The sequence below is a fragment of the Anser cygnoides genome, chromosome 20 (genome assembly GCF_040182565.1).
Source record: "Anser cygnoides isolate HZ-2024a breed goose chromosome 20, Taihu_goose_T2T_genome, whole genome shotgun sequence".
NCBI classification, from domain to species: Eukaryota; Metazoa; Chordata; class Aves; order Anseriformes; family Anatidae; genus Anser; species Anser cygnoides.
Window position 1 is genome coordinate 11,063,335 of NC_089892.1, and position 23,075 is coordinate 11,086,409.

At 47.5% G+C, this 23,075-nt stretch overlaps 1 protein-coding gene and 1 long non-coding RNA gene across 14 annotated transcripts in view; one reads left to right on the forward strand and one right to left on the reverse strand.

The window, feature by feature from the left end:
* The window catches only part of ZNF618 (zinc finger protein 618), a 167,347-nt gene that overhangs the window by 34,291 nt on the left and 109,981 nt on the right, over positions 1 to 23,075 (forward strand). The gene's annotated exons all lie outside the window — the stretch shown is intronic.
* LOC125181925 (uncharacterized) lies at positions 10,817 to 12,488 on the reverse strand. Its single transcript, XR_007160603.2, has 2 exons — positions 12,143 to 12,488; positions 10,817 to 11,161 (listed from the first exon to the last, which is right to left on the reverse strand). It is a non-coding gene; the product is annotated as an uncharacterized lncRNA (long non-coding RNA).

The window sequence follows — 23,075 nt, forward strand, 5'->3', positions numbered from 1 at the left end:
CATTAGAATAGCCAGAGAAACATTTTTCATTCAGGTGTGCTGGGAGGTTCAGCTCCTGTTGCTCTCTCTTGCTCTGACCCCAGCAGTCAGCGTTGCTGGAGTGAGGCAAGGAGCCCAGCCCGCGCCTTCATCTGCAGCCAGGAGAGCGCAGCAGTGGGGCTGAGGCTGTGGCCACAGCCTCACTTGGGCCCAGCAGCCTTCATTCGGGTGCAGGATGCAGTCATGAAAGTGTTGTTGGTCATGGATTCAGTCCATATGCAAATTCTTTGGGTGTTGGCTAGCCAGAAGATTATATCTTGGCAGTGTAGGTATGAAGAGCCCTGCCATCTCCTGCTGGGGGCGTTCTGCCAAGCAGCTGTCGGTGGAGGTGGTCCGAGACCTCCATCTCCTGCTTACAGCTCTGTCGGAGCTGCCTGCTTCTGGCTGAGAGGAGGAATGCTTTTCCTCACGTGCATAACGTTCTGGTGGAAGAGGGATGTCCGCTCCTGCCCCCGACGGGGCTGGGATGCGCTCAGAGCCGGGCAGCGCAGGGGACGCGGCATGGCTCCCCTCCTTTTCCCTTCCCCCAGCTCCTACGTGTTGCAAAAGTAGGACTTTCAGACACAGGTAGTACGTCGCCTTTATCTTTCAGTTCAGTATTGGATGTCACTTATTCGTAGATTCAAAATTTGTGTTTCCTTTTTCCTGTGCCTCGCTGGGCACTGGGAAGCACGTGTCAGGAAGCTGTTGTTACTGGCAGCTTTCAGACCGAAAGCGTAGCTGTGCCCAGGGAAGACGTTTTGTAGCCACCTGCACTTCTCCACCCTTGGCATGGGTTTGATGGAGAAATTCCTTCCATGCAGGACCCACTCTGCAGGGGCATCCCCAGGTTTCGCCAGGCACCGCGAGCATCTGCAGCCCGTGGCTGTGCCTGGACGCAGGACGAGCTCACGGCTCCGGTTCCCATCCACCAGTGCTGAATTAAGGGCAAAAAATCCTAACAGTGTTACTGGTCTTACTGGGTGGCTGGTCCAGCAGAGACAGCAGTGGTTCGGATGGACCTTTGGCTGTTTCCCAGTCCAGCAGCCTGGATCATCTCCTTGTTAAACGCTGAAGTTTGTGCTTTGAATCCCCCATACCTGATGGGAAGGGGCTGTATGGCTGCACCAGGGTGTGTGTAGGCCCCCCCATGTGGCTGGCAGAAGGCTGCTGGGAGAGCAAGCCTGTTGGAGTGCTCACACCTCCAAAATATTTGAGAAAAGTGAGAAAAAAAAAAAAAGAAAAAGATTTAAAGCTGTTCATTTGGAGCATAGCATTGAACACTGAGCAAAGCAGCCCAAGGTGGGGCTGGGAGGAGCGTTTGGGAAGAAACCATCTTGGTTTGGGCCTTCCCCTGTCACGCAGCAGCTTTCTGGGCCTGCAGTTGGTGTGGTCCCGAAGTCTGTCCCATACATCAAAAGCTCTTGGGTGGTTTCTGTGTGGGGTCCAGGAGAGAACCCACATGATACATTCTCTGTTTCTGCAGAATTTGAATTGCTGAAGCTCCCATCCAGCCGTTCTGTCACCACCACCCCCTCTGCCTGACCCCTCGTGGTGGACACAACTGTGTGAGCCCCTCAGCATCCCCCCGTGCCCGAGCGTGCCGAGAGGAGCACCCTGCGGGCACCGGGACGCCCGGAGCTGTACCTCACCCCGTGGGATCCCTTGGTGCGTGTCCTGGGGGTGCTCAGCGCCACGGGCTGGGCTCTGCAAATGCATCGATGTCCTCTTCAGATGGTGCTGAGCTCTGCTCTGAGGCTGTCCTTTTCTGCAAAGAGAGCGTGTCCTGGAAAGAGCATGTCTGCGTGGGGCGGGCTTTTCCTCTGAGTGCTGTGAAAGATGATGGTACTCGCACTTCACGCTTGTGTTGTCCGCTCCAAAAATGAAAGCAAAAAGGATAAAATCACATTATCTGGTGCTTTCCAAAGTATCCTCTCATACGATAATAAGCTTTTGCTATCTAGCTCTTTGCATACTGCTCTAACGTGGTCAGCCTCCAGCCTTCAAGGAGACAGCGCGCTCCTCCTGCCGTGGGCCCTGCAGCCCCTCTGCGTGCCCAGGCCGCGGCGTCTGAGCGGCAGCAGCATTGCTGGTGGGAGAACAAGGACCACCCTCACCCACCCGTCAGCATTCCCGATGGTGGCTGTGGGGTGATAGGTGTGAATGTCGGAGAGCCAATAAAGGCAAAAATCCTTTGAGCCAAAATGTGCAATTTTAGAATTAAATTCTGGTCACAGAGTTTAGGTTGGCTGTTGCAGACAACCTCACCGCAGAGTTCCTGGCACTCGTCACCTGCCTGTCCTAGAACTACCTGGGATGGACGCTTGCTCTGCTAAATGGCTGATGTGCCATTGAGGTACGATTTTCTCATCTGGTATTCAGAAGCTTTGAAGATAGGAACTGTGTAGTGCTGGAAGTTAAATACATAAAAATAAAATAAGGAGTAAGCATTTCGCCCTGCAAATAAACATGTAGGAAATGAGACAGCTTTGTGGTGTGTGTGGGTAAGGTGTTGAAGAGTGCGAGGTCTGTGTGGCAGGTGTGGCTGCCCTTTCTATCAGCTTATTTTGTTTGATTTGTTTTACAGTTTGTTGAAAAATGAGTGATTGTGCAGACTGGCAGTAACAAGCAAGACCCAGTGCTGCAGGTCCTCAAAGTTGTGGGTGACAGGTAGCGGGAACTCTGTCCACCTTCTTCAGCACTGTTTGCCACTTACCTCAAAGACATGGAGAACATTCAGAGGAAAATGTTACGCTCGCCAAAGTCAAGGGGTTTATTGGGTTGGGATTTACGCTTTCTGTTCAGGTTTTGTGTTTTCCTACATGTTGCTGGAGGAAAGCAGTAGTTGTGTCGGCTTTGCAAGGACATAGATTAGAGCCTTAAGACCAGAAGTTGATGATCTGGCACTTTACATGCCGAACAGTGTGTGTTGGCCAGCACTTTTCAATGCCTGGCCAATGTGTTTGGTTGCCAAGCCACCTCTGCAAGTGTCATTGCCTGCTATTTCTGGAAGAGTGCTGTCACAGCCAGCCATAAAAGCTCTATAGTTGCACTGCATGGCTGGACGACAATCGAGGATTCTCCAGTTAACTGAAGAACAAATCCACTTGGTTAATTACCAGAATGGGGTGGAAAGCACCGCTTTTGTCCGAAGAGGTTACTGTGTTAGGGGTGACTAGAAGTCCAGGCTCTGGCCGTTTGAACGTTGGACCTTGGTGGGGAGCCAGAGGTGGATGGTTTGGGGGAAGCAGAGTGGGGTCTGGACTCTTGTTTGGTGCTTAACAGGGAGGTGGAGTTCAGACTTCTGGGTCTGGGATATTTATGCATTTTTGTCAAGCCCAAATGTCACATCTGTTAGAAGCAGGAAGGTGTGGTAACTCTTTGATGCTTCTGCTTGTTCAGTTTGTGATTCTGTTCAGTGACTGACTGCAGCATCTGCTTGTGTTACCTGCCACATGGGAACACTCCAGGAAACCTTTATTTATTTATTTATCTATCTATTTTCTGAGAGAAAGCTATCAACAGACCCCAAGGAGCAGTAACTAGTTATATATTGTAGTTGCTTGTGTGTCAGAGTTAATGCTCTTTGGATAGTGTTCTCCAGCACTGAGTTCATTACCTGGATCCCTCCATCCTGGCACAACATCCTCCTTACCTTTGGAAAGATATCAAATGATCCTGTTTTCTTTTAATAGTAATTACAGTAGCAATAAGCAGTTTGGAGTGCTCTTGGTATTTTTGCTTTTACTGGCCAGGTTGTGCCTATTGCCTTTCTGATGTTTTGGCTACCCAGGAGAGGCTGGGGATGACCCCAGGCACTTAGATAACCTCTCCAAAATGAAGGAGCAATTTTATGAATAAAACACAAGACTAAAATTCAAAAGACAAGTGTCTGGTTCTCACAAAATCTTTTTGTGTGGCTCTGGGCAAGCTGTATAATCTGTCTTAGATTTCCCAGCACAAGAACACAAGAGAAATGACTTCATCAACTCACTTCAAAATTGTCAATATTAACTGGTGTTTGGGAGACATTGGGATGTTTTAGACATTCTGGATTTTCTAATACTTTTGAATGATTAGAGTAGTAGAATGACGTTTATTGAGCCTCTGGAGCCTTCTTCCCAAAGTTATCTCCATTTACCTTGTCTTTGTTCTCTTTAGATGTAGAAAAGATACCACCTCATAGCTTCGACATGGTGACATGGCTCTGTCCTTGTAGACTTAACCAAATTTGCCATGGGTTGTAGATCATGAACCAGCTGGACATTGACCAGTAGACATAGCAGAGAGGCCAAGGATTTTCTTATATATGTAGATCAATCGCTGCGTCATTTTAAAGGTGACAATTTTCAGGTCACAGTTGAGGTACCCAAACAGCAAACCACGTCTGAAAACTCTCTCACCTTGAGTATATTGTGCCTGGTCTGTGGACAAACTCATTCTTTATTGTTGTCAGTCTGCCATCATTTGCTGGCATTGAATTCACTTCCAAAGTAGCAATACAAAAAGAAAAAGCCAAAACACATTGCCTTTTTTTTTTTTTTGAGCGCTGACAATAGCCTTTGGAAAAGTCCAGTTTTCCTTTCCGAGAAGGTCGCCATGACTACTCTCTGTGCAGCATTTAACAGCCGTGCTGGCTAATGCAGCAGAAACAGATTTGGCTTTTCCTTTTGGATGTAATGAATAGCAAACTGCTGCGTATTCATTAAGAGAAGCAACTTGCAGAGGTTAAGTGTTTCATTTCTGGAGCTGCCATCTAGGGCAGTAATAAAAAATAAATTGGGCAGCCAAGGAGGAAAAGGGGTTTATAAGACATAAAGTGGGAAGAAAATAATTGCTACCTCGTTCCTTCTTTCTTTCCCTGGGTTCTGCAAGCGTAAGTTAGGATCCTTGAGTCCAAGCTATGCAGATTTTTGTTAAATGCAATCAAATTTGCTGGAGAATTAGCTCTGTTTTCGATAGGAACCCATCTGACCAATTCAGCAAAAAATAAACAGGCTCTTGGACTGCAATCATCCCATCCAGGAAAGATTGAGGAAAGCGAGGCTGGCTTTAAAGTCTGAATGGCCCTAGTCCAAATGATGCTCTGTTTACCTTCCATGGATTTGTAGCTCTCAAGGCTGGAGAGGCTCATTGTGATCATCCAGCCACAACCTCCTGTACTGCGCAGGGCAATAATTCCAGAGTCCAACCCACAGTTTTTGGTTGGCCTGATTTTTTTTCTTAGGAAAAGGTACATAACTCTGATTTTAAGACTCTGGAAATGGTATTAGTCTCTCTCAGGTTTAGATGTCCATGTCCATAGTCAGTGAGGAGGGAAGGGCACGTCTCTCATACGCGTAGGATGCGAGGAGTCAGGTGCTGATCATGCCTCTTTCCCTTTCAGTTTGTCATTGCTGCACATAAAAGGGCAAAAGAAATGGAAACGAAGCTGGCGAAGGGCCTGGGACACAAGTCCTGTGAGGAGCGGCTGAGGGAACTGGGGGTGTTTGGTCTGGAGAAGAGGAGGCTCAGGGGAGACCTCATTGCTCTCTGCAACTGCCTGAAAGGAAGGTGTGGGGAGCTGGGGGTCGGCCTCTTCTCACAGGTAACCAGTGATAGGGACTGGAGGGAATGGCCTCAAGTTGTGGCAGGGGAGGTTCAGGTGGGAGATTAGGAGACATTTCCTCTCAGAAAGAGCGGTCAGGCATTGGGACGGGTTGCCCAGGGAGGTGGTGGCGTCACCGTCCCTGGGGGTGTTTAAGGAAAGGTTGGACGTGGTGCTGAGGGACATGGGTTAGTGGGTGACATTGGTGGTAGGGGTGTGGTTGGACCAGGTGATCTTGGAGGGCTTTTCCAACCTTAATGTTTCTGTGATTCTGTGTTACACTGATGAGAGGCTAGAGCCTGAGCTGGAAAAGGTCACGTGGAACAAGGTCTTATCAGGCTGCAATTTGCAAGGTCCTGCAGTTTTGCCACCTAACCTAACCCATCAAAGTGGCCTAAAAGAAAGCTGGAGAGAGACTCTGTCAGGGAGTGTAGCCATGGAACCAGGAATAATGGCTTTGAACAAATGGAGGGGAGATTTAGCTTGGGTGTGACGTGAGGTAGAAATTCCTCACTCAGAGCACAAAGCGCACGTGGGAATTAGGCCTGAAGATGCACCTTGCTTCTGTTCTTTTCTGTAAAGTAATTTTAATTACCTAAAAAACAGTGTTAAAAATAAACCCAGGGCACAGGATGGGAGGTGCAGGGCAGTCCCTGCGGTCAAGGGGCAGCCTTTCTCTCTGGCAAGCCAAATGGCCCGGGGGAGCCAGCCCCAGAAAAGGGGCCCTCAGCCCCCCAACCCTCCTCCTTCTTCCATCTTCCAGGCCGCTCCCAACACAGCCGCCTTTGGCCACGCATGGGCCACTGCATCGCAGAGGCTTGCTGAGGTCACAGTGGCCACCAGTGCCCCGCATGTGCTGCGGGCCCTATAAAACAGCCCCCCTGCAGCTGGCCCACCACTCGCTCAGCGACTAGGTCCTCTGACAGCCGGCGTACGCGGCAGGAAGGAGACTAGAAGCGGCACGGCGAGAAGCAGCCCTGCTTGGTGTGCGAGGACAGCAATGCCGTCCAAAGAAGCACCAAGAAGGAATGCAGCTAACAAGAAGGAGAAGTGTCATGGGCGGAGGGATAGCGCCGGCAGCACAAGAGACACCAGTGCTCGAGAGACCTCTGGCGCGCAGCCCACACACACGTACAAGCGGTACCACTGGTACCACAACGATGCGGGGAACAGGCCGCCCCCTCTACCATCCAGCGACAGGGGGCCTGGGCCTTCCCGTAGGCGCAACGGTGGCGTGGGGCAAAATCGGGAGCATCAGGCAGACAGACGTGGGGAGCAGAGGCGTGCCCATAGTCCGGAACGGAGCGTGGGACCCAGCCATGGCTGGAAAACAGATGGCAGCATCGAACCCATGCGTGAAAATCAAGCTGACGATGGCATGGGACCTCAGGGTGGAACTGGACGACCCCCTGGTTCGGCACCCTGGCCTGAAAACATTCGGGATGGAAGGCATCTTGTTTGGGCAGTCCCGGGCAAAGACTGGCTTATCCTTCTGCCAAACACTGTGGAGCCCATGGAGACGAATCCACCAGAAGATGTGGAGGAACAAATGGAAGTGGATCCATCTCCACCAGAACAGACCTGGGACTACCGCAGCATGTCGTTGCTCTCTTCCATCCGAGAGCACCAACAGCGTCGCAGGAGTGCCTGGCCAGCTCCCTGCTCGATGCTCAGGCTCCACCCCAAGCATTAGCTTGGAGCCACCAAACACCACGGACATCCCGCAGGCTTACCTGCAAGATGTCCCGGCAATAAAGAAATCTGTTGCCAATTCTCAGGGGTTGTGTGAGTGCTTCTTTCCCATCCACCAAGCCCTTGTGCAAGAGGTGGCATCCCTTCTGCACAGAGCCTCGAGGAAGAGCACAAGAGAGGACCCAGCTCCCTTCGTGCTGCTGCGCTGTGGTGACAGGAGGAGTCCCCGAGGGCCACCATGCACCTTTAAAATTTGTGAAAATAGACTGAGGGGTGCAAATTGTAGTGTGTAAGCGATTATAGGTGGCTGATTTCTTATATTTGGAGTGAGTTTCTATATCTGAGTAATTGGTAACGACAGCCATGGAGAAGGCTGAGGTACTGAACAACTTCTTTGCCTCTGTCTGCACTGGTAGATGGGCTTCCCAAGTCCTTCATTTCCCTGAACCCATAGATGGAGGCTGGGGGATCAAAGTCCCCCCCACTGTAAGTGAAGAGCAGGTTCGACACCACCTGATGAATCTAAACAGGTACAGGTCCACAGGACCTGATGACATGAATCCCAGGGTCCTGAGGGAACTGGCTGATGTAGTTGCCAAGCCTCTCTCCATCACAGTTGAAAAGTCCTTTCATTTGGGCGATGTCCCTGGTGAGTGGAAAAATGGAAACATCATGCCCCTACTCTTCAACAATTAAAACAATCAGGAGACATTTCTTATCAGAAGGAGTGGTCAGTCGTTGGAACAGGCTGCCCAGGGAGGTGCTCTAGTCACTGTCCCTGGGGGGTGTTCAAGGAAAGGTTGGACCTGGTTCGTAAGGGCGTGGTTTAGTGGGTGACATTGGTGGTAGGGTGATGGTTGGAACAGATGATCTTGAGGGTCTTTTCCAACCTTAATGATTCTATGAAAATAATGATGTCTCTGGTGGTGACACCTCGTCTTAAATCGTACAACCTCGTCTTCCTGTGTTGACCACCCCCTGTCTCTCCCCACGGTCTCACGCAGGCAGAAGGGGTCCCTTTGATTACTGGAGGAGAACCGTGGGTTTCCAGTCGCTCATGCAGGACGCTGTCCATCTGCTGCTTATTGTTTTCACGCTAGTTGTACAACCTTGCGTTTGGCTCCGTAACAATGCATCTTGTTTAAGTGAGTCCAGCACACCCATTGATCCAGATGGCATTGTATTAGTGACCTGTCCTCTTTAATTATGTGCAACTAATTTTTAATTTTATGTTCCCTGCAAACATGACGGGGAGTGATTTTCTGGCTGCTTGTAAATCACTGATAGATACCAAATCCTTTCAGGGAATGCTTTCTCTTAGAAGAAATAAGGATCCCCTATTACAGTTAGTTTTCAATATTTATCAAATAGCCAGTTTTTAATCCAGTTAGTATATGTTTACATTGATTTCTGTTCTAGGGCTGATTTTTTTGAATTAGCATCTTGTGCAATAGCAGGCCGTGCAGAAGTCTAAGTCTCTTATGCTAAAATAGTTATCTTTCTCAACCGACGCCATAAATCTTATCAGGATATAATGCCAAGTGCATTTGACAAGGCTGTTTTTTTTCTTCTTTCCCATAAGAAGGCATACAGGATGAATGTCTTGTTAAGATTTTTTTAGCTGGGTTGGCGCAGGCTACTCATACCTGCAGCAAAATGGTGTTGAATCCTTTCCCCGCGTTTTTCTGTCTGAGGTGTGTTCATTGTGTCTGCCACAGGTATGAGTGTTGAAGGAGAAGCTGCTGTGGCGTGTCCAAGCCTCTGTTTGCTCTGGCAGCATCACACAGTTACTACCATTTCCTCATAATTGTTTTTTTTTTTCCTTCCCTTTTTTGTTGGGAAGGACCATGCTACGTGATGCTTCTAGAGGCGTACTGTGCTGTGAGCTGTTGAGAAGTTTCATCTATGTTGAAAGTCCATGCTTCCCTGGGATCTGACCCATTGCCATTGGGTGTAGCAGGACGTGGCAGAGATGTCCACAGTCTGAAAGGAGTATGAAGAGGAGGGTCTGGAGGACTGAAGGGACAAGTGTCCTTCTACCCTGCTCGTAGTGGTGGCTGTGTTTTCGCAGAAGAAGCTGCACAAGCTGTTTCTGTGTGTATGAAACGCCTGGGCATGGGGGTGGCATTGCTGGTCAGAGCAGTCACCTGCATCTCTCAGTGTGGATTGAGTTGAAAGTAGTGCAGAGCTTTAGGTGTCTACATAGCTCCTGGCTCGATCTGTGTTTTAAAGACATCTGTTTATAACTGATCCAAAACGCTGCTGACAGTGTCTTGGAGGGGATGGTGCATGTGAAGGTCAGGTCTGTGCCTCCTCCTGGTGGCCACTGGCGTTCTTGGTGATGGGGTTTTGGTGGCCAGAAATGGGTTACCTACCTCCAGAGATGCTGGCAGGTGGATGAATGGCTATGAGTCATGAAATCTACCTTCCCAAAGAGTTTTCCCACCTTAGTGCTGTTTTCTAGGAGTCTGTTGGCTGTCTAGGCAGACCTCACGGTGTTTTCTTGAAGAAAGTGGTTGGTGTTCACCGGGTACATCTGACCCATACAGCACTCACGTGTCCCCAGCAAACCTGTAACAGGTCAGGCTACACCAAGGCAGAGCTGCCGCATTGTTGGACCAGCACCTTGCCTGCAGGTTTTGCTAGATGGGAACTATGTGTGCTATGGAGCATTGCTTAAGAGGCTCAGTGAGCCTTTTCCAAAGACCATTAAAGCCAGCTGGAAGGCTCAAAAAGCTGCAAAGCCTTGAATCGAGGTTTAGAAGGGAATAAGAGTTTTTGAGTGTGTGTGGATGGCGGGCACTGGGGAGTGCTCGAGGTAGTGAGACCTACTTACTCTCTTCCCTAGTCTCTGGCACAGGGGGCTGTGAGGATAGAGAAGGAGGAGGTGAGCTGTGGGAATCCCAGGGAGATGGTTGGGAGATGGATGAGAAGCTGGAGTTCATAATGCTGGGAGCACATGGACCATGCCTATCTTTTTTGCCTCTGGACATTATGCTCCTTATTTAACAGGTTTCAGGTATTTTTCAGATGGTGCTTTGAGCACGTGCTGTCTATGTGACTGTCCTTGACAATTATACAACAGTGGAAGGGATGGAGAACTTGGCTCTGCTGGGTGTTTGCAAAATGCGATGGCAAAGCTCGTGTGGGGTAGCAGGGGTCTGAGTCCCACGGCGTGTGTGCATCCTCACAGGTCCGTGTTGAGCATCTGGCCCTACCCCGTGCTGAAAACCGTGGCAGTTTGGTGCCAGAAGTCAGCTCAGGGGACCGATTTCTAGATTTAAGTAGGGCCCTAGGGCAACAAAGAGCTGGGCTGCAGGGTGCTCTGCCTGAACACAAGCCAGTTTGTGTAGAGGTCTGTGAATAAGCATTTGTTTTTCAGGCATTGGGCTGGAATGCGTTGTTGCCTTTATTTGGGGGTAAAATGAAGCCTGGTGGTGAATCAGTCCCTTTAAAATGACACACAGAGCTGTAGATATGGAGCCTACTGCTGGAAATCAGTGATAAGTAAGAGCATCAGAATTTTAAAACATCTTTATTTGGATGCTGAAAGCCACTGTGGTTAATAGAGATTGGGTATAAATGTTTTTATTAAAGAGAGAAACCCCTGTAGTTTAGGGTAAAAGCCAGCCACCAGCTGATCAAATTAAGCAGAAGCATCCTCGTGCATGGGCTGGTCTGTAATTGCTCACTTCAGAATTTCTTCGTCTCTTTCTCTCTTTCAGCTGATTATGGCAGTGCCACAGTCAGGGCATCAGTTCTGCTGCTGTGATTCGTCCTGACGGCTGGTTTGTGCTGAGGGGACAAAGTCTCAGGAGGTGGATTCTGGTGGTGCTTTAAAGGAGCAGATGATTGACTCATGGTCTGGAGAGATGAACAAAAAGAGGGGAGGTTGGGTCTGCGGAAGCAAAAGCAGTGCTTGACTTAAGAGATACTGTAGGAACACCGAATAAGCTAACACAAAATCCTAATTGGGAAAAACCTTTTGTGTGATTCTCAGGAATAACCAACAGATGAGAGAGATCCATTGTGAGCAAAGTGTCATCTGTGCAGGAGTTATTGTCCTGCTCCTTGGGACATTGCTAAAGAGATGGGCTAGATGATGAGTAGATGGGAGAAGGGCTGAAGAAGACTTTTAAATTGGTCTTCGAGCAGTTACTGGTGAATCAGAGGGAGAAATGCTAAAGAATTTTGGAAAGGGAGAGTTTCAGAATTAGCACGGTGTAGTGTGATGCAAGAGTGGAGTGAGCCTCTTACGAGGTGCTCAGGAGGATGCTGATGCTCAGTGATTTCCGAACTCTCAGCTGACATCAGGGATGACACAGCCCAGGAGTCTGCATCTGCCCACCTCTTGCCTACTTGCGATGGAGATCTGTGCAGATGCCGGTAGTGGTGTTCTTACCAGAGTCGTGAGCAATACTTTGCCATATTCAATTTTTACTTTACTAAAATGAATATCATGGGCTTCTTAATAGTCATAGGAGCATAAAAATCTCACTGTATCACAATTCATCATCCTTTAAAAATTGAATTTCTGTTGAATTATGCCTTGCCGCTATAGTGCTGTGGAAAAGCTCTTATTATTCATAACTATAAATACAATGATGTTGAGATTTAACTGGTGCCTGAAGGCTTTATGCTGTACTTTCGTATTGACAAAGCAAACAGTCTTATGGATCGGTTTAAGTTTATGGGACTGGAGGCAGCTGAGCGCTTCCGTGCCGTTGGAAGCTCCTCTGCTACAGTCCCCAGCTGTCCCTGTGACTGCTCTGCAGGCCGGCAGGAACATTTTGTGCCGTTTTGGCCCTGTGGGACTAAGATAAACCAAAAAAATACATAAAATACCTATTGGGTCAGTGCTTGTCCTCTTGGGTACCAGCTCGGTTCGGCTGCTGGAGGTCGCGTGCCATGTCTGGCTGCAGCGAGGGTTTGTGAGAGCAGAGCTTGTGTAGGCTGAAGGACGGGACGGAGGAGCTGGAGCATGAGAAGGACCAACAGAAACTGCCTGAATCGCCGGTGTCTTCATCTTCCTCAGCGCGGAGTAGTGACTGGACCTCGATTCAAACGTCTTTCCCTGGCAGGGTTGTCACATGGACTCTTTGCCTTGGGTGGACATCGAAAAATAATGTCTTGTTCATCCTCATCCCAACTGAACACTCAAACAGACGTTGACCAATATGTGCAATTGCTGACGAGGACAGGCCTGACTGGGTAAAAGTTTGCTTGGGTTCACATTTTGCTTTGCAAGCATCTATTTTGGGCTTGAAATGTGGAAAAGTCCCACAATTCGGTGCTTGGCCAAGTTTGAGCTGTTCAAATGTACTTTACTGTAACGCAAAAGAGAAGTGAGTTAATCTTTTACAAGAAATAATTAACATATGGAAATAATTTTTTAAGTTGTGATTGGGTAAATTTAGTCCCTTGGGATGAGGTAGGAGCGATTCTGATTGGATTTGGAACAATTTTTTTTGCTGTGGTTATAATTAGAAATTTACACATAGCGAAAGAAGTATTGCTGTTGGATATGGGTTATCATGGATTTTATGTTGTTTGAAGTTTTGTTTGTTTTACAATCTCTTTTCTTAATATAGAGATTGGGCCTTGCAGAAGTTTGGCAGTGGCATGTTTAACTTTTGACTTAGTTTAGACATTCAATATTTTTGTTACAAAATAACTTTATTTTTTTTTAAACAAAAATTAATGATCTCTTGAGAACTCAAATTCTGTATTTGAAAAATTGCAAAGCTTCCATTTCAGGCTTTCTTCTACCGAAAGCAAGGCAACAAATTCAGTGATCCCACAGTGGTTATGCATTTCATTTCAAAACTTGTTTTCATGTGGGTATACACAGAGATACAAGAAAGTATTAAAAATCAGATGCCTAAATGTTTTGCCCTGTGACAGGACTAAACAACTGGCCAGTCGTTAACTGCTGTTGGATGTGTTTGGCCCCTACAAGTGAGTGCAACTCTGCTCTTCGTGTGTCTTGGAGTCATTTTAAATGTTGGTGAGTGTGCCAGGGGCTTGCTGCCATCGCAGGACCCATGAAATAGGTTTTGTCCCTCTGTCTCGGGTCTGATGTGCGAGGACCTGTGGTGGCAGTGAGGGCAGTTGGGTTGCATTTGCAGGAGGAAGAAGGTGGTGCCAGCGGAGGGGCAGGAATTCCTCCCTTGATTTTTGCAAAAATACTTTTTTTTTTTTTTCAGAGAAATAGCGGGGACCTGAACAGAAATCACTCCCATTGAGGGTTTTCTTTCCTTGCAAAAACCTTGATACCTGTTGGCTTGGGACTACCGGGGCGGGAGGGAAAGAAGGGACGGTCCTGCTGTCGTCCACGCTTCAACGGCACCAATGGCATGCGGCTGGAGCAGGAGGAGACCCGCGTGGGTCGACACGCAGGGTGCTGCTGGGCTGCCCCAGGAGCTGGGGCCCAAGGGTGGCAGTGCTGGCCCCGGGGATTTGGGGTGGCCGTGGCGGGCGCTGCGTGGGAGGGGAAGGCACGGGCTGTTTCTCCACCTGTTTGGTGGTGACCATTAATTTGAAAGGAAACAGGAAAAACTGGTTCGGTGCACTTGGAAACTTCAAAATGAGAGAAACGTCCCCGTCCCCGTGCCCCACCAAGTGAACAAGGAGCCCAGGTGAACGAGGAACTGGGTCCTCTCATTTGCAAAACCGAGATTGACCAAATGGGTAAACAGTGGCAAAAGTGGTGCTGGACGCACACAAACCCTGGGGCTCGTTCAGACTTCCTACAACTTTTTGTTTGTTAAATGAGAGAGGGGTTTTCTGACTTGAAGGGACCGAGGGGCTGGCCTGGAGCCGTGGCCGGGTGCAGGAGGCAGCGCAGGGGAGCAGCAGCTGGGCTGATCAGCCCTAAATGAAAGGGGGGCTGCAGGTCGCTTGTCCCTGTGTGCCTTGAAATGCTGGGAGGAGTAGATGGTGGGTTTGCGCTTTTTGCACACTGATTTGTTGTTTGTTTGTGTTTTCTTTTTTCCGCGGGAACAAGTGTGTTATCACTCCATCTGAGCCTCTCTGGGGCAGCGAGGGTTCCTCCTGGCTGTTATTTCACATAACTTTCCCTGGCCGGGCAGGTGTGAGCACTCAGCGCCTGTGGCCACCCTGGTTAATGATTGCCCGTTGCCGGCGGGGAGCTGGGAGTTAGGTCACAGCTCGGCTCAGGGAGCACCAGGAGCCAGCACGGGCACAACCCGAGCGTTTGGGGTTAGCCCCCTGCCTGTCGAAATCAGGATAGAGAGCTGCGAGGCTTTGTGAACACTGGGAGAGGTTGGACGTGAAAGGAATTGGAGAAGTGTTGCCTGCTGTGGTGGACTGCCCGTGAGCATCAGGTGGTGGCACCCACTGGCTCCCTGGTGCAGCCGCAGTCAGCTGGAGGAAAATGTGTGTGTGTTGTTACCTGCAATACCTAATTTAAAGAAGAACTTAACTGATTGCAAGTCTCCTTCCGACAAGAGAGAGAAACTCTGTCTCAAATTTTATTTTTTTTAAATGTTTGTTGCTGTAGGGACACTGACAGTTGCATCTTTCCCATAAATCTGCGCCTGTCTGGAGGCTCCCGGTGCGGTGGGGACCCAGCGTGTTGCAGGGCTGGAACCAAACCCACAGAGCATCCGTCGTTGGCTTCAAATTAAATTCACCAAAGGCGATTTTATTTTTATCGATTTACCAACCAACCAGTTATTTCAGAAATGACTGGCTGCTGCTGTTGGTCATTTCTGGATGACCAGTTGGCTCTGCGTCGCGCGGCTTAATGATTGCATACTTTATGCTGGTTAAATAATGCTCAACAAGGAAACAAGAGAAAACCACACTGGGATAATCTAAGAAAAACAAGGATTATAAAAATGGCTGAGGCGCTGACTGCTGGAAGTGAAACCTATTTTGTGGGTTTGCTGCTGCACCTTTTCTTCAAAAAAAAAAAAATGGAGCAGTTGTTGCACTTGTTTTCTCAGCAGATGGGCTACTCTATCGCAGGCACGTTCGCCCGTCTGGAAAGCAATTATGTCACTTGGCCCTGTCTTGATTTGCGTTTCTATTAGCGTGTGCTTAACTAATACTGCGTTCCGAAGAAGACTGGGTAAATTAGTTCCCCTTTAAAACCAATAAAAAAAAATAAAACCAAGCCCATGATGCACCACAGAAACATAAAAAAAAAAAAAAAGGCCATTTTAATTCAAAATGTTTCAAAAACTGTTCTAAGATGACCTTAAAATTCAGGGTTTTGTTGCCAATCCAAGAAGAAATTTAAAATAGTATTTCGTCTCCACAGTCTTTTTTATAGCATTGGCAACCGTGGGAAATTCTCCTTGTGTAGGTCAAGAAATTCTCCATTGAGGTTTTAGTTAATTTTTTTCTCGTTTTAGTAGGTAAGGGCACGATTCAGAGCATGGGTGTTCTTATGCCAGCGAGGCCTGTGCAGGGCTCTCCCGGGGTACAGAGCGCCACTGCTGGCATGCTCGGGGATGCTCCAAAAAGGTTGGAATTGTAGGGGACAGGGACACTGTTCCATCCTCTCTGCTCCATCCTCGTCTCCCTGGTGGGCAGAGTGTGCTTTCCTCCCCAAAACAGCCTTGCACTTGTGTCTCTGTTGTCAGCTGATGAATCAAAATTTGGGTGGCTGAAGTTGATGGGGTGATGCCTACAGTCACTCATTTCAGTAAGTTTGCTAAAACTTAAATAGGAACTGCAAAAAAAAGCCACACCTAAAGGTCCCAATGTACTTTGATTTTTTATTTTTTTTTTCCAAAGCACAACTATATAAGCTTGAGGTATTAAGGGCTTTACCAAAATTGTAATAGCAGAGGAGTGGGCTGGGGTTTGCAGGCACCTGCAATGCCTGACGTCGTGCAGGCTCCTGCCAGGCAGCCAGGCACGGGTTTGCACTGGAGCTGTTTGTTTAAATCCTTCCCTTCTTCCTCATTGTCCAGACGTCTTTTCTTTTTCTTCTTCTGAAAGCATGATTTGGAAGGACACGGGCTAGCGATGCTTTTATATTTATTTCCTAGTTGTGTTTGGCAAATAAATGAGCAGGAGTTGCTGGTGTCTCCTCAAGGTCGCCAGGCACGTGACTTGTTCATGATTCATTAATGTTATTTCTTCTTCGCTTCATCAAAAAAGAAAAAACAAACAAACCACAAACAACCCTGAAGAGGCCTCTTGTTCGAGCGGCCGTGCTGTGCTGCCTTGTGCCACCAGCCCTGCTGGTTTCACACCGTGTCTCCATGCCGCGTTGCCTTGTACCTGCGAGGAGCGCGAGCCCTGTGGCTGAGCCCTGCGGGCCTGACCCGGGTCGACACCGAACCACGGCGCTGCTGGGCCCGGTGGCATGGCCGGGCCCCGTGACACTGCTGGGCCCGGTGACACTGCCAGGCCTGGTGACACTGCCACGTTGGGCAGCACTGCGGGGCCTGGTGACGCTGCTGGGCCGGACCTGGTGACAGTGCCGGGCTGGGTGGTGGCAGCAGCCTGGCTGTGCCATGCCAAGTCCATGAGCAGCACCAGGCCCAGCCGCCACTGGTGGGAGGGCTGGTCTGTTTTGGTAAATAATAAAAATAATACTTTGTTCATCACCCAGAGAGTGTAGGGTGTGACTGTCAGCCATTTTGCTTGTCATTAATAGCTTCGCTTAATCGCAAAACAAGACTTTTCCTGTGATATATCTGTAAAACAATGCAAAACAAAACAACCTTTCTTCCTCCAGTATCTCCACAGCACCACCCCCTCCCAAACAAACAAAAAAAAGGCATAATTCCTCCTCTCCTCTGACGAACAATGACTCATTCAGTGTTTTTTTCTTTAGTGTTTTTTTTTTAATAAATTATTTTTTATTTTATTTTATTTTGGCCTTTGCTTCCCTTCAGTGGCTGTGTTGCAGCAGAGCTGGCAGCGGTGCCGGCAGTGGAGATTGCCTAACACTTATGAGCCCCTGTTTTCAACTGTTTATAACTCTGCCAAACTTTAAGTGTTTGGGCTGAAATTTTCCAAGCCAGGTGTCTGCCTAAGGGGGGAATTCGTTTGGAGAAGTTGCAGCAGTGCTGCTTCTGCCTGCACTGATTAATGAGATTCAGAGGAAAATGTGTTTGCCCATGGTGAGCAGAAAAAATCGCTCCACAAGCAGGGAGAGTGCATTGTGCCAGGCCTAGGCACTTCTGTGTCTTTCTCCTGTGCTGTTATATATTTTTGGTGTGTGTGTTTTTTGAGCCCTCCCCTCCTTAAGCGTGGTTGAATTACGGGTAGGGGCCAGCACGGTCCCTGTGCACTTTGCTTCTCCATGGAAAGAGGCAGAAAGCACTCCTAGGCATTCAGTGGAAAATTTGGAGAACTTTTTGTATTTCAGGGACGTGACACTGTAGAAAAACACCCTGATCTGGCTGAATTATTAACCTCTGAAAGTACTCGGGCTTCAAATGCTCAGCCAGGGGAAAACGGCAGCTGGAGGGGCTGAAAGTGCTGCCCACAGCAGGGCCTGTGGGTGACAGGAGCATCCCTCCTACATCCTGTCCTCACATGGGGACATGGCAAAACACCAGTATGAGAAAATGGGAAAAATACTACTAATAAATAAATAACTTATTTCTAAAAAATATTCTAAAAATTCGAATTCTAAATTAAAAAAAAATATTCTGGAGAAATATTGCTGAGTGAATGACCTACCTGGTCATCCAGCAGTGGCTCCCTGCCACATCAGTTTGGCTGCTAGAAATTTTCTTTTTTGTCCTTTTCATTTCTTTCTAAAGAGAATTGAGCGTTGGACAAATATGGGGTGCTGCAGAAAGAGTGCTGTATGCTCAAGCAGCTCCAGGGTGCATCAGAGCCCAGGGCAGGCTAGCAGCCTGTACCACAGGGTAGATTCAACCAAAATTTTGGCATTTTCCAACTTTTGATTTTGTAACCGTGTTATTTTTTTAGATGTGGTTTTAATGTAATCTGCATGGGGAAAGCTCTGTGCTCCCTGGTTAGGTTTTTGGTACAGCCTTATAAAGCTGGATTTTTTTGATGGGTTGCTGGTGCTGCTTTTTCTGGCCCCAGGGTGGCTGTGGTCGCTCATCCTCGCTGTCCGACATCCTGGGATTTGTAAGTGGTTGATGCATCCCCTTGCTTATTTTCTTTCTCCCTCTCTCTTAATTTCCAAATTCTTTCACATTTTTCCTTTCAACATAGTGTCTTAATTCTGGTGCTTTATTAATCCAATTTTGTTGAGTTCAGGATGTTTGAAATACACTTATATTCATATAGGAAGTACTTACTGTATTAATCAAATGATCCAAGGTGGCTTCTCCTCTGAAGTCCTTAATTTGCGTTATATGTATTATTCCTGGTAATAGCAAACTTTGTAACAATGTGCTTTTCCATCGTGTTCCCAAGGAGACCCTGAAATACATTAATTCTGTGATTTTTGAGTACATCAATATAATTCATCTGTCCCTTTTGCAGCCGCATCAAATACGATCAGTCACCAGAATCCCAGTGATGATCTGTTAGTGGGGTGTGCAAAAGGCTGTGTGAAAACAAATACAGAAGAATCAGGTTTTCTTAAAGATTTGAAAATTGTATTTATATAAGCTATTGGAAAAGACAGCTTAGGAGAGGGAGCAGGCTGTTTGAGGGCTCTTGTACCAGTCATTTTGGGTGGAAAGCATCTCTTTTGCATCACCATTTTGATTCTCTTTCCAGGAAAATGATAAGATGGTGGCTCTTGGTTTTGCTCACTACATATTTCTGAGCAAACACTATGGAGGAAGATTTGATCAATCTCTGTAGGAGCAGAACAGCATTTCCCACATGTCTTTATTGGATTTTCAGGAGTGTTTTCCCTTGGTGGGTTATACATGCAGCAAAACCTTGTAAACCTGGCAGTGGGGTTTCCCCTGAAGAGTGTGCCTTCAGTGTGCCCCAGCTCTGTGGTGAGTGCTGGGCAGGAAAGCGGTCAAAAACCTGCAGAAACTGGGTTTCTGACTCAAACTTGAGGTTTAGAGCTCTAGTTAGAGCTATACTTTAAATAAAGCAGTCGAGATGGGGAAGGGAGGGTAGCACAGAGAAGTGCTGAGGTTAATTCTAGGTCTGACAAATGCTGGTGCCCGAGAAGCTAAATCTATAGTTGTAGGAACCCAAAAGCACTCCAAGTGTCTAAGTCACTGCGACAACAGAAATAATACCAGCCACAGCAACTCTACATACTCTACATGGGAAGAAAGAAGAATGGATGCAGAAATTAGGGGCATTTAGGGCCACGAATGAAAAACCAGTTTTTGCTAAATCCTTAAAGGTCTTTCCCCAGTACAGGGCTGTATGATGCACTTAGATGCACAAGGGAGGCGGTGGGATCTTTGGAACATGTGGCTGGGTCTCCAGCCCTCCAAAAGCATTGCACTTAGCTCTGCTTGTCAGGCTTCATGCTGTGCTTTTTTTGGTCTGGCATAAAATTAGTTAAATGAGGCGGTGTAAACACGGAAAGCTTTGCAGGTTTAGTTTTAGAGTTTCTAAATAAATACAAAAGACTGCCCGTGTATGAGCGTGTGTGGGAGAGGATGGGCTGACTTGTACGGGCGATCAGCATCCTTCTATGTTTGCATATTGACACCAGTGCCTTTTTTAGACAGTAACTCAGAATAAGGGCTGTGTGCCTAATTCATGCTCCCGTTGTCCTGTTTGTGCTCTTCTGACAGTGGAAAACTGTTTGTCCACCGTATGATATGGAAGCGAGAGTTTTCCCAATTGGACTGGTTCTTGCAGCATCGGGCATGTACCAGATAACAGCCCCTATCCTGAGCCGAAGTGTGTCACGCCAATAATAGCATTAAAGTTTTAAACTGAAGGGATACATTTTGTGGTGGTTAATGATTAATTAGGTCAAATTCTCCAAAATTAGACTGCTGAAGAAGGAATGGGCCAACAATTTGCATTTTTCACAAAACCTTGCAGCAGCAACTGATGTGGGCTGATTCCACCTCCCCCACCACAGGCTCTGTCCCATGCCCCAAACTCACTTGTCCCCAGAAGAGATTCATTTTTAAAATTGTATCCATTAATATCCCAATTTCCTTTTTTACCCCCTTTTCAAATCTTGCATTAAACCCCTGTAGATTCTGCTTTAAGTAGGCAATTAAGCTAACAACATAATTATATCCCTTAATGCTCATTTTAACCGGTTTAGAGAAGAAACAAAAGGGAAAGCAGCTTCAAATATATGGAAATAAAAACTCCATTGTAAAGATATTTTTGATACCCATGTGATAATTTGTGCGAGGTGCGGAGTTTGCCCATGAGTGGCTGCAGGGAAGCCGGGAGGTCACAGCTGAAGAGCCTCGCAGGCAACGTGGAGCTGTACCTTTGAGTGTCCTTTTTCTGAACCCTATTCCGGCTGCAAATTTAGGGGAATCCCAGGAGACTTGAGAGTATGTCCACTTTGTACTGCAGTATGGTGGCTGCATAGCTGCGGTAGGATAGTTTTTTTCATTTTTTATTACCTAGGCAATTAGTCACAAGAGACCAATACACCGAGTCCGCAAGCTGCCGCCTTACCATATGTATGAGTGGAAAACAGAGCTGCAAAATAACATTGATGGAGAATTATTGTAGTGGATCTCTGCCAACTCAGTGAAGCTCCTTTGCTCCCTGTGCAGAAGCAGGGGAATTGCTGCATAGTGCCCTTGTGGTAGCAAGCGGAGTAACTTTGATTCTGTTCGTGGTTTTCTGCAGAGCACACAATGTCCACAGAAATCTGTTTGTGAGGCACAAAGTTTTACGAAGGCCCTCCAAGCTTAAAGCCAGGAAGCTGCTTTGGAATCTCAGCTCTTGTTGAGGAATCTAAATGCTTGGTTGGAGCCTGACTTCCTGAGGTTAGCTGGTGGCCCTGAAATACTGATAGTGCAGTATGGGCGCACACAACTGCAGATGCTGTTGTCCTTTACAGAATTGTGCCTTCCTTTTCACTCTCCTTTACACACACTGATTCCAGTAAGGAAATGGAGGTGCCATTCAAGCAGTTTGGCCAGTGTTTGATTCTGGGACAAGTGCCTCTCTGACCTGCGAGGATCCTGTCTTAGCGTGCGAGTGGCAGTGATCTAGATCTAGTGAGGAGGACCAGCTTTCAGGTGGAAATAAAATACTTATCTTTCTTAAGAAAAAGAACCGGGAGCTGTAAGCCTTGGGCAGTCAGCTGCCTGCCATCTTGTGTTGTGTTGGGTATCTGCTCCCACGGGCTGTGATGTGTATGCACCTCGGTTTCTGGGTGCAGGGAGTATGGGGAAGTATTTATAAAATTACAGCCTTCAGAACATTGCTTAGACCTGCAAGATGCTTCCTCACATGTTCACCGGTCACTGGAGAAGGTGTGAGCGTCAGAAGGCATTCCCCAGGGATGACCCACTCCTTGGCTTCTCTGCAGACACTGCCCACAAGAAGTGCAGGGAGCATCTCTTGGAGGTGCGGCTTCATGGACCACAGCTTCTGTTAACTTAAATGTGAAGGTGGTTTATTGATCAATTTTCTTTATTTCACCAAGAAATAACTGTTATTTAATAAGACTTTTCTATTTTTTCTAAAGTGGTCTGTTTCACTAGGGTAGGAATTTAAAGTTGTCTATCTCATCCCTGCTGTGCCGAGCAAGTCCATCGCTAGCTGTGCTGGAGTGAAGGAAAACCATATATGAGATACTGCGAGATGGAATCCTTTACATACAGGGTTTTGGGTTTGCAATTGGAAAAGGAAGACAGTATAATTGACTGGATGTTGGCTTTCCATCCTTAAATGCTGCATAAATAAGTGAAGGAATTGGGGTAGGAAGATAGGTTTTCTGTAGTTTGAATATCATCTATTGCACGACTCACTAGTGCGAGAGGAGGGAATATTTTCAATGTAACATCCTCATTTATCTCCAGTCCCCGTTCAGTCCCCATCCCTCTTGTTGGAGCTGTTCAGCTTTTCTTGGCAGTGTAGAGCTTGTCTGTGGGACACTTTGCGGGCTCGTGAGCCTGTGCCCTAATGTGCTGGAGCAATTCAACCTTACTTTTTCTCTGACCTTGCCCATTTCTTTCCTCTTCGTATGAAATGCAACAGCATGGCTTATTGCCAGGTGTCTGCAAGCCCAGATCTCTGACCTGGTGTAGCTTCAGGGAACATCCATAGCTCCAGCCTTGGGTGTCTGCTCACCCTTTCAGGGATGTGTTGCAGCAGGTGAGGAGGTGTATGGTATTTGTAAAGGGCTGGAGATTCCTCACTGAAGTGGCCAGCTTGACAAAGCAGGGAGAGGCTGGAGTGAAGATGCATCCCTACCTCAGTCTGCTGCTTTTGTTTATTTGTAATGTTGAAGCTCCCTGAAAGGCTCTCCTGCTCGTCAGGGGGTGTACACCCCTTGTGTTCCCATCTCTCTCCAGTCAACCTTCTCCATGTCCTCCTTTCAATTTAGAACAATGTGGAGGCAAATGTGCATCAAAGTAGAGATCCAGGATGGAGTTTGGGGATGCAAGGACAGTACCCAGTATTCACCAGACTTTCACACAGATGCCCCGAGTTGTTGCATCTTCCCATACTTTTAATCCCACACTTGGAAAGTTTCGTGCAGAAAACAATTCTTGGGCTTAAGAAATTTTTCCTTTGTTCAGGAGGTTTAATTTATTGGAGATTGTGTGCCATAAGGCACTCCCAAAATTTGTGGTATGCCATATTCCTTGGGCACAAAACAGTTTATATAGAAAATATCCACTGCTTTTGCTGTGGTTTATTTATGATCCCAGTGTGAAACAATCCACCCAAGGTGAAT